Source organism: Onychostruthus taczanowskii, unplaced genomic scaffold, assembly GCF_017590055.1.
Source record: "Onychostruthus taczanowskii isolate IOZ18803 unplaced genomic scaffold, ASM1759005v1 scaffold105, whole genome shotgun sequence".
Taxonomy (NCBI): domain Eukaryota; kingdom Metazoa; phylum Chordata; class Aves; order Passeriformes; family Passeridae; genus Onychostruthus; species Onychostruthus taczanowskii.
This window is the reverse complement of record NW_024497078.1, coordinates 250,665-257,614: the sequence shown is the minus strand read 5'-3', so window position 1 is coordinate 257,614 and position 6,950 is coordinate 250,665.

Here is a 6,950-nt window from a genome sequence, read left to right as displayed (position 1 = left end):
AATTTGTCTAACAAGTTTGGTATTCCCCACTTTCGTTTAAAGAGTTAAAAAGGACAGAAAACATAGCTCATTCTCATGGATATGTCATGGCATGCACATTAAACAACAACTTCCCTGGAGTGCCATTTATGGGTTTTTTTTTTTTTTTTTTTTCCTTTTCTCTTTATTGAGTGGATTTTCCATGGATATGGATATTGACACACTATCCAATATTAAAAACATACATAGCTGTGCAGATAAAGGTAAATTAATTTCACTGTAGCCAGGCTTCTGCCTTGGAAGTCCTGTAGTATATTTAAAATGGAAGTTTTATCCTAGAAAACACTTGTGTCTCATCTCTTTGGCTTTACTGTTCATTCTGCAAGCAGCTTGGTTCTCTGTTCTTCCCAGCTGAAAATTTCTGTTGTGCTTGAAGCCTTTCTGGTTTGTCTTCTTATCTAAAAACACATTAGGGAAAGTGAATGATATTTAAAGAACATAAAATGTAAATGGAAACTGTACCTTGTAGAATTTCTATAACCTCTTTAGGAACAGGCCTTGGGAACTACCTCTATTAAATCTACTGTTGTCATTCTGTGTCCTTACAAAATAATTAATATTCGCTGTCTTGCTGTTAAATAAATATTTAAGTGGGGTTTTTTCCTCTTCTAGAAGACAAACTGCCAGGCTGTAATTAAATTTGTTAATGAGGTTTTGTTCTAAATATCTAGATTTCTCAGGTGTACCTGCCTCAAAAGTGGGTAGAGAAGCATCCCAACAAATGAGACACAATGCATAACTTTTACTGTTCATGATGTAATAATGAATATGCCAAAACATCATAAACACAAACAGCTTTGTTTTGATGAGTATTTCACACCATGGAAGAGAATGCATTTTCATTCATTTTCCTAAGCTGAGCATTCTCCAGAAATTAATTTTCTTTTCAGTCTCACAGAATCTTTTGCAGTTTTTTTATCTTTTGCCTCATACAAGTAAAATGTTTCAACACAGTGTCCAATCATTTCTGTTAAATCACAGTCTTTTCCCAACTGTTGTGCTGCTGTTTGTATTTCCTAGAAATGTGACTACAGTGTTTGATACAGATGTCGCATTTGGAGCAGTGGATGTGAACAAACAAGTCACTGCTGAGCCTGGAACTAAGTGGCATCTATGAGTCATGTAATTGCTGTACTAATTAAATATAAACAAATTATTAAGCCATTACATTTTTAGGACTGTGTTTACAATTTACATGCAAATATTTATAGAATCTGCCAGTATTTTATTCTAGGGCATCTGGCCTTCCTAGATTTTGCATTCTGCTCTAGTTTTTGCTGCTGCAGTGATTTTTCTCAAAGGTATTTGAATTTTTTTCACTAAAAAAGTGAAAAGGACATAAGTGGCACTTCTAGCACTCTGAAGCACCCACAAACAGAATCCAGGTATGGCTGTGTCACAGAAAAGCTCATTATCACCACTGGAAAACATTAATAAAAGGTTAGGTAGGAAAGGAGGAATCAATTCAACCCCTCTTACTTTCACTCACAAAAATTCCTTGCCTGAGAAATACACTTAAAACTCAAGAGAATATCTTAAAATATGTGATTCCAGGTTATTATTGTCCCACACATTTATGAAGTCCCTGACACTTTTAGTTATTTTCAGCTCCTTTTTATATATTTTTTTCCTTACATAAGATAAAATGCTGCAGAGGTAAAAGGCAAAATGTTCACATGACTAATCTATCCATCCACTGTTTAAATTGATTAAAATAAGTAAGATGATTAAAATAAGTAAGATATTTTCTTTCCAACCATGATGTCTTTTCTTATTCTTCCTTTTCATCAGTGTTGCTTAGTTTAAACATATCAGTTTTGGGGTTTCTTTGTGATGGCTGCAATAATACAGTGATTCCCTCAAGGAAAGGAGAAAGTGATTCCTATTTCTGCAAATCTTTCCTTACCTAGTGGAAACACTTTCATTCTTCAAGTGTTTCATTGTTCCATTTTTGAAAACCTTTGTTTTTTATAGCATCTCAGTTCTTAGCAAGGACAGTATGCACTTCTGGTTTACACATTCTTTTTAATTCTAGTACTTCTCAAAAACTGATGGTGGCAGTGATGACTAAAAGATTATATCTGTGATTTTTTTTTTTTAAGATTTAGAATCAGTGCTCTTTGCAGAAGAGTAAATTGGATAAGAACATGAAACCACAAAATCCCTTTTTCAGTTTTTCGTGTGATACCTGACATATAGGTAAAGGACAGGGAATATTCACTTTCCAGGCATTAGAAGTAAATGATACATATATTTGTTAAAACTCTAAAATATAGCTGTATTCTGCTCTTATTCCAAAATAATAATGAAGATGTTTAGGTACACTTGTAATGAAATAATGTTTGTCCACTGCCCTAATGATTTTTCTTCTCCTTCTGTAAGCTTGCATGCTTCTGTTTCAAGCAGAGTTCAAAACAGCATTTGAAAAGTTGTCCAATTATTATTTTAATATATTGCTCAAATTCTATGGCAGGTTCAGCTCTACACCAAGCAAAGCCAATTGCTTTACATGTTTTGGAATTTTTTTTTTCCAGAGAAAGAATGAATACAGTCAAATTTGGCTTGAAATAGAAGTTCCTCTTGAAACAGAGTTCCTCTATTTCCTTTTTACCCAAGAGCCAGCTGTTACTTTCTTGTCATGGCTTAATTTTATGCAAATTGTCATTATCAAACCAGCAAAACACACTGAACCATGACCAGGAATGTGTGGCAGTTTGTAATACTTCTATTCTGATATTCCAGTCATAAATCTTAATCTTGTGTTTCCATATTGTTGCTCCATGCTTAATATTTTAATGGTCTTAAAATCAATCTTTACTCACAGATTTCACTGAATTTTCTTCATTTTCAGTGGACATCATACATGATTTGGCATTACTGAAGGGGTTTACTACCCCAAAGTAAGTAAATCATTTTGGTTATATTCTAAAGAATGCTTTTTGTATGGAATGCTTTTCCATTGCAAGACTCTAACACACAATTTTTCTTTTCTTTTTTATTTTTTTTTTCTTTAGGCCAGATTTTAAGATTTTTCTGCAATTTAGTCTACTTGAAGTAAATTTGCCCTAATAACAAGTACAGTCACATCTGATTATTATTTCGCCCTAAATATATATTTTGGAGTCTTACACCTCTCATTGCTTGCTCATAGCAGAAATTACTTGCTTTTTTTTCTGAAATCTGTAATTTGTAAATGAAGGCTGCAGTGAGACCAAAGAACATTCGGTGAAAAGGAAAATGCTTTTGCCACAAAAGGATCAGATGTAGACTACTTAGGGCACGAGGTTTTGGTTAGTGCTGTATTTTGTCTGTGCCAGAAGTAGATTAGAACCTAAGCAAACACAAACGGCAGAATTCCCAACAACCCATTATCAAGGTTAGTGTGAAACCCAGGAGCATGCTTAACAAACCCCTAATGTGAATTCTCTCCCTAGTAGTGATTGCATGGTGAAACAATTTACTGGCATTAGGCAAATACTGTTTAAAGGCCTTGGCAGAAAGTGCCTTTATTGTTGTCAAGAAATCATTTAAACAGTAATGTTGCTTCCCTTTTCTTCTTCCTTGGTTCCAAATGGAAAAGAAAAGCTACTGCCATTGATTGCTACTGTTCTTGTGCCACAGTTCATAGGATGCACAAAGGAATTGAAAGGGATAGTTTTCAAAACACTAATGAAATTGGAAGATTCATCTAATTGAAGGTGTGCATTTAAAAAAAAATCTCATCTATAAATCCTCTCAACAGACAAAGTCTAATATCCTCATGGAGATTCAATGGCTATATTAAAGAATTTTATAACCAATATATAATAGATTCCATGTGCCAAAAGAGGAAGATGTATACACTTCATACTCTACTGGGCATGTAGGAAAAGGATACAGAAACAGTCAGGAGAGCACTGGAAACCTTCCTTCCTCTTTTGAGGAATTATATTACTCATTCTGCACCAGATGATATTTTATACACACTGGATCATCATACTATAGAAAATTTTGTCTTTAAAATAGTTATCCTTAGAAGAATTTTTTTTTTTCTTGCTCCTTTGGTGGACTTATAAGATTTTATTATAATGAAACCTCATTTCTACTCACAGTGATGTTCACTGGGCTTTTGTGTTGATGAAGAAAGCAATAGAGTTGGTAAGAAGGCAATTTCCATCTATTTACTATCAAGCTGAACTTGGGAAAGACTGGGATTGAAGGAGATAATGGATATCAACTTTATCTAACATGAATTATCCTTCTGCATAAAATATTTAATGCCATCATTCTTTAAGATAATAACAGAGTTAGCTTTCCTTGCAGTTTTACATACGAGTTTAAGTTGAGGACATTTGATCTTATATTGTTACTAAATGTTAACTTTCAAAGTCACACACTTTAAGGTATGGAAACAAAGGGTCTTACAGTTATTAAATGTTGTTTTTACATATATGTCATATTTTGCTTACCTGTAACTGTTTAAAATACCTTAATATTTAATTTTTCATGCTAATTTCTGGTTTACTGCACATTTTAAATTACTTTTATAATATCTTTGTATTGATTTCTGCTAAAATCTCACGTACTTAGATGGCACGGTAAAGAAAGCATAATGTAGCAATTGAGTGAAGTATGGCAGGAGATGTTTTGGCAGATACAAGAGTGTGATTAACAAGGAACTAATAAATGCTCTATAATATATCAGTGTTCCTAACTGGGTGGTTTTGTAATTCCTACAGTGTGCCTCGAAATGCAAACAGCAGAATAGATATTTTTCTACTGCACTGCTTTTCTTACTGATCATAGGTTTATTTGTGAATGCATAGGTCAGTTTTGTTAGGAGGAAAGAGTTCTCTCTTTCTTTCCTGTTGTTATCTGTATTCTGATTTTATGCTGATTAATTAATTTTATTTTATACCAGACCAAACACTGTAGCCTAATAACAAAACCAGACTAACATTTATTTTAATTTAATGGGCTTTTCACATGTGTGTAATGAACACACTACATCTTCCAATTTAAGGAGCTGCACAGAACAATGCTTTGGTACTTTGTGATCTGATCTGATGTAGTTGGAGACAGCACAATGGCTTGCACTGAGGGATCAAGTGGGTATGGAGCATAGGCCTTACTTATTTGTCCATCCTTTGAAAATATTCAGAAGCAGGGGATTCAACAGTACCATAGGTAATGCCTGATACTGCCCTTGCAAATGAAGAATGCTCCCCAGCAGTTATACAGAACTAAGAGGTTACTAAGGAAAACTGCAGAATCTTTTCCATAGAGGCTTTCCTGAGAATTTAAGCAGACAGGTTAAGGGTGGAGTAGATACACTTGACTATGTAGAGGACCTTGCCAGGAGGGATATCCCAATGTCCTTCCGTTTCTAAGGTGCTCTGAATCCTTGTTCTCAAGGTGGAAGACACTGGCTCTTTTTTTATTAAAAATACAAAGGAAATAGTTGTACTACACTATGAGAAGAGCTTGGGTATGGGTTTCTTAAAAACTAGAAGGACTCCTTAAAAGAGACAATGATAAACTATCTTCCAAATCTGCTCTTCAGTCTTTGCATGGTCAATTGCTCCATTACTAGAGTTACCTTAGAAAGCAAGTGCTGGCAAAAATAGGAACAATTGTTTTTTTCTTCAGTACATCTGTCACTCTTGCAGCCATACATCCCACATGGGTATGTGTGTTTGGAAGATACACATTCACGCTAAAACCCGAGTTCTGATTCAGTGATGTGTGTTCCCTAAGGATCTCTTTCTGAGATCCAACATACTAACACTGGCTCTAGCAAAAGGCAGTGGAATGGGCATATAGGGTGTGATTTATTTGCTTTATTTTACAACACTTTTTTCTTCCGTCTACATGTTACATAAAAAAGCTGCACTTGCCAAGTACTTTAACGTGCAAAATACTATGAAATTAAAATTTTTTTCCTTAGTAAGAAAACCTATCAATGCCACAACAGGACCATGTCCTGAGATGTCCATGCACATCTTTCTTGTGCATTTCTCCAAAACCTCATCCACCTGAGGGCAAAGAATACCTTTGATCCAACAAGTCCACGTGAAAGATGCTGCATTTGGATTGGGGCGATCCCAAGCATGGGAGAAGAACACACTGAGAGCAGCCCTGCCAAGAAGGATTTGCAGGTGCTGGAGGGTGAGAGGCTGGCCATGAGCTGTCAGTGTGCTCTCACAGCCCAGAGAGCCAAACGTGTCCTGGGCTGCACCCAGCGGTGGGCAGCAGGGCCAGGGAGGGGATTCTGCCCCTCTGCTCTGCTCAGACCCCACCTGCAGGGCTGCTTCAGCTCTGGGGTCCCAGCACAGGGAGGACAGGGACCTGCTGGAGCGAGTAGAGAGGGACACTGGGATGGTCTGAGGGATGGAGGAAGACAGGCTGAGGGGGTTGGGATTTTCAGCCTGGAGAAGGTTCCCGGGAGAGCTCACAGCACCTTCCATACCTAGAGAGGGATTACAAAAAAGATGAAGAGTGACGGGCAGATAGCGATAGGGCAAGCGGGGGGTGCTTTTAAACTACAGAGAAGTAATTCAGATTAGATGTTAGGAAGGAATTCTTCCCTGTGAGGGCGGTGAGGCGCTAGCACGGGTTGCTCAGAGAAGCTGTGGATGCCCCACGAGTGGAAGCGTCCAAGGCCACAGGGAAGCCGTGGCTGCCCCATGCCTGGAGGTGCCCAGGGCCAGGTCGGCCGTGGCTCCGAGCCCGCCGTTCCGGCGGGAGCTGTCCCCATTCCCGGGCGGAGCTGTCCCCGTCCACGGGCGAGGCTGCGCCGGGACGGTCCCTGAGGCGCCTCCCAAGCCCCGCCCAGCGGCGGCCGCGCGGAGGGCACGCGGCCCCGTGCGTCACGGGCTGCGCGCGCGGCCATTGGCTGGGGCGGCCGCTGCCCCGCCCCCCGCGCCCTGCCG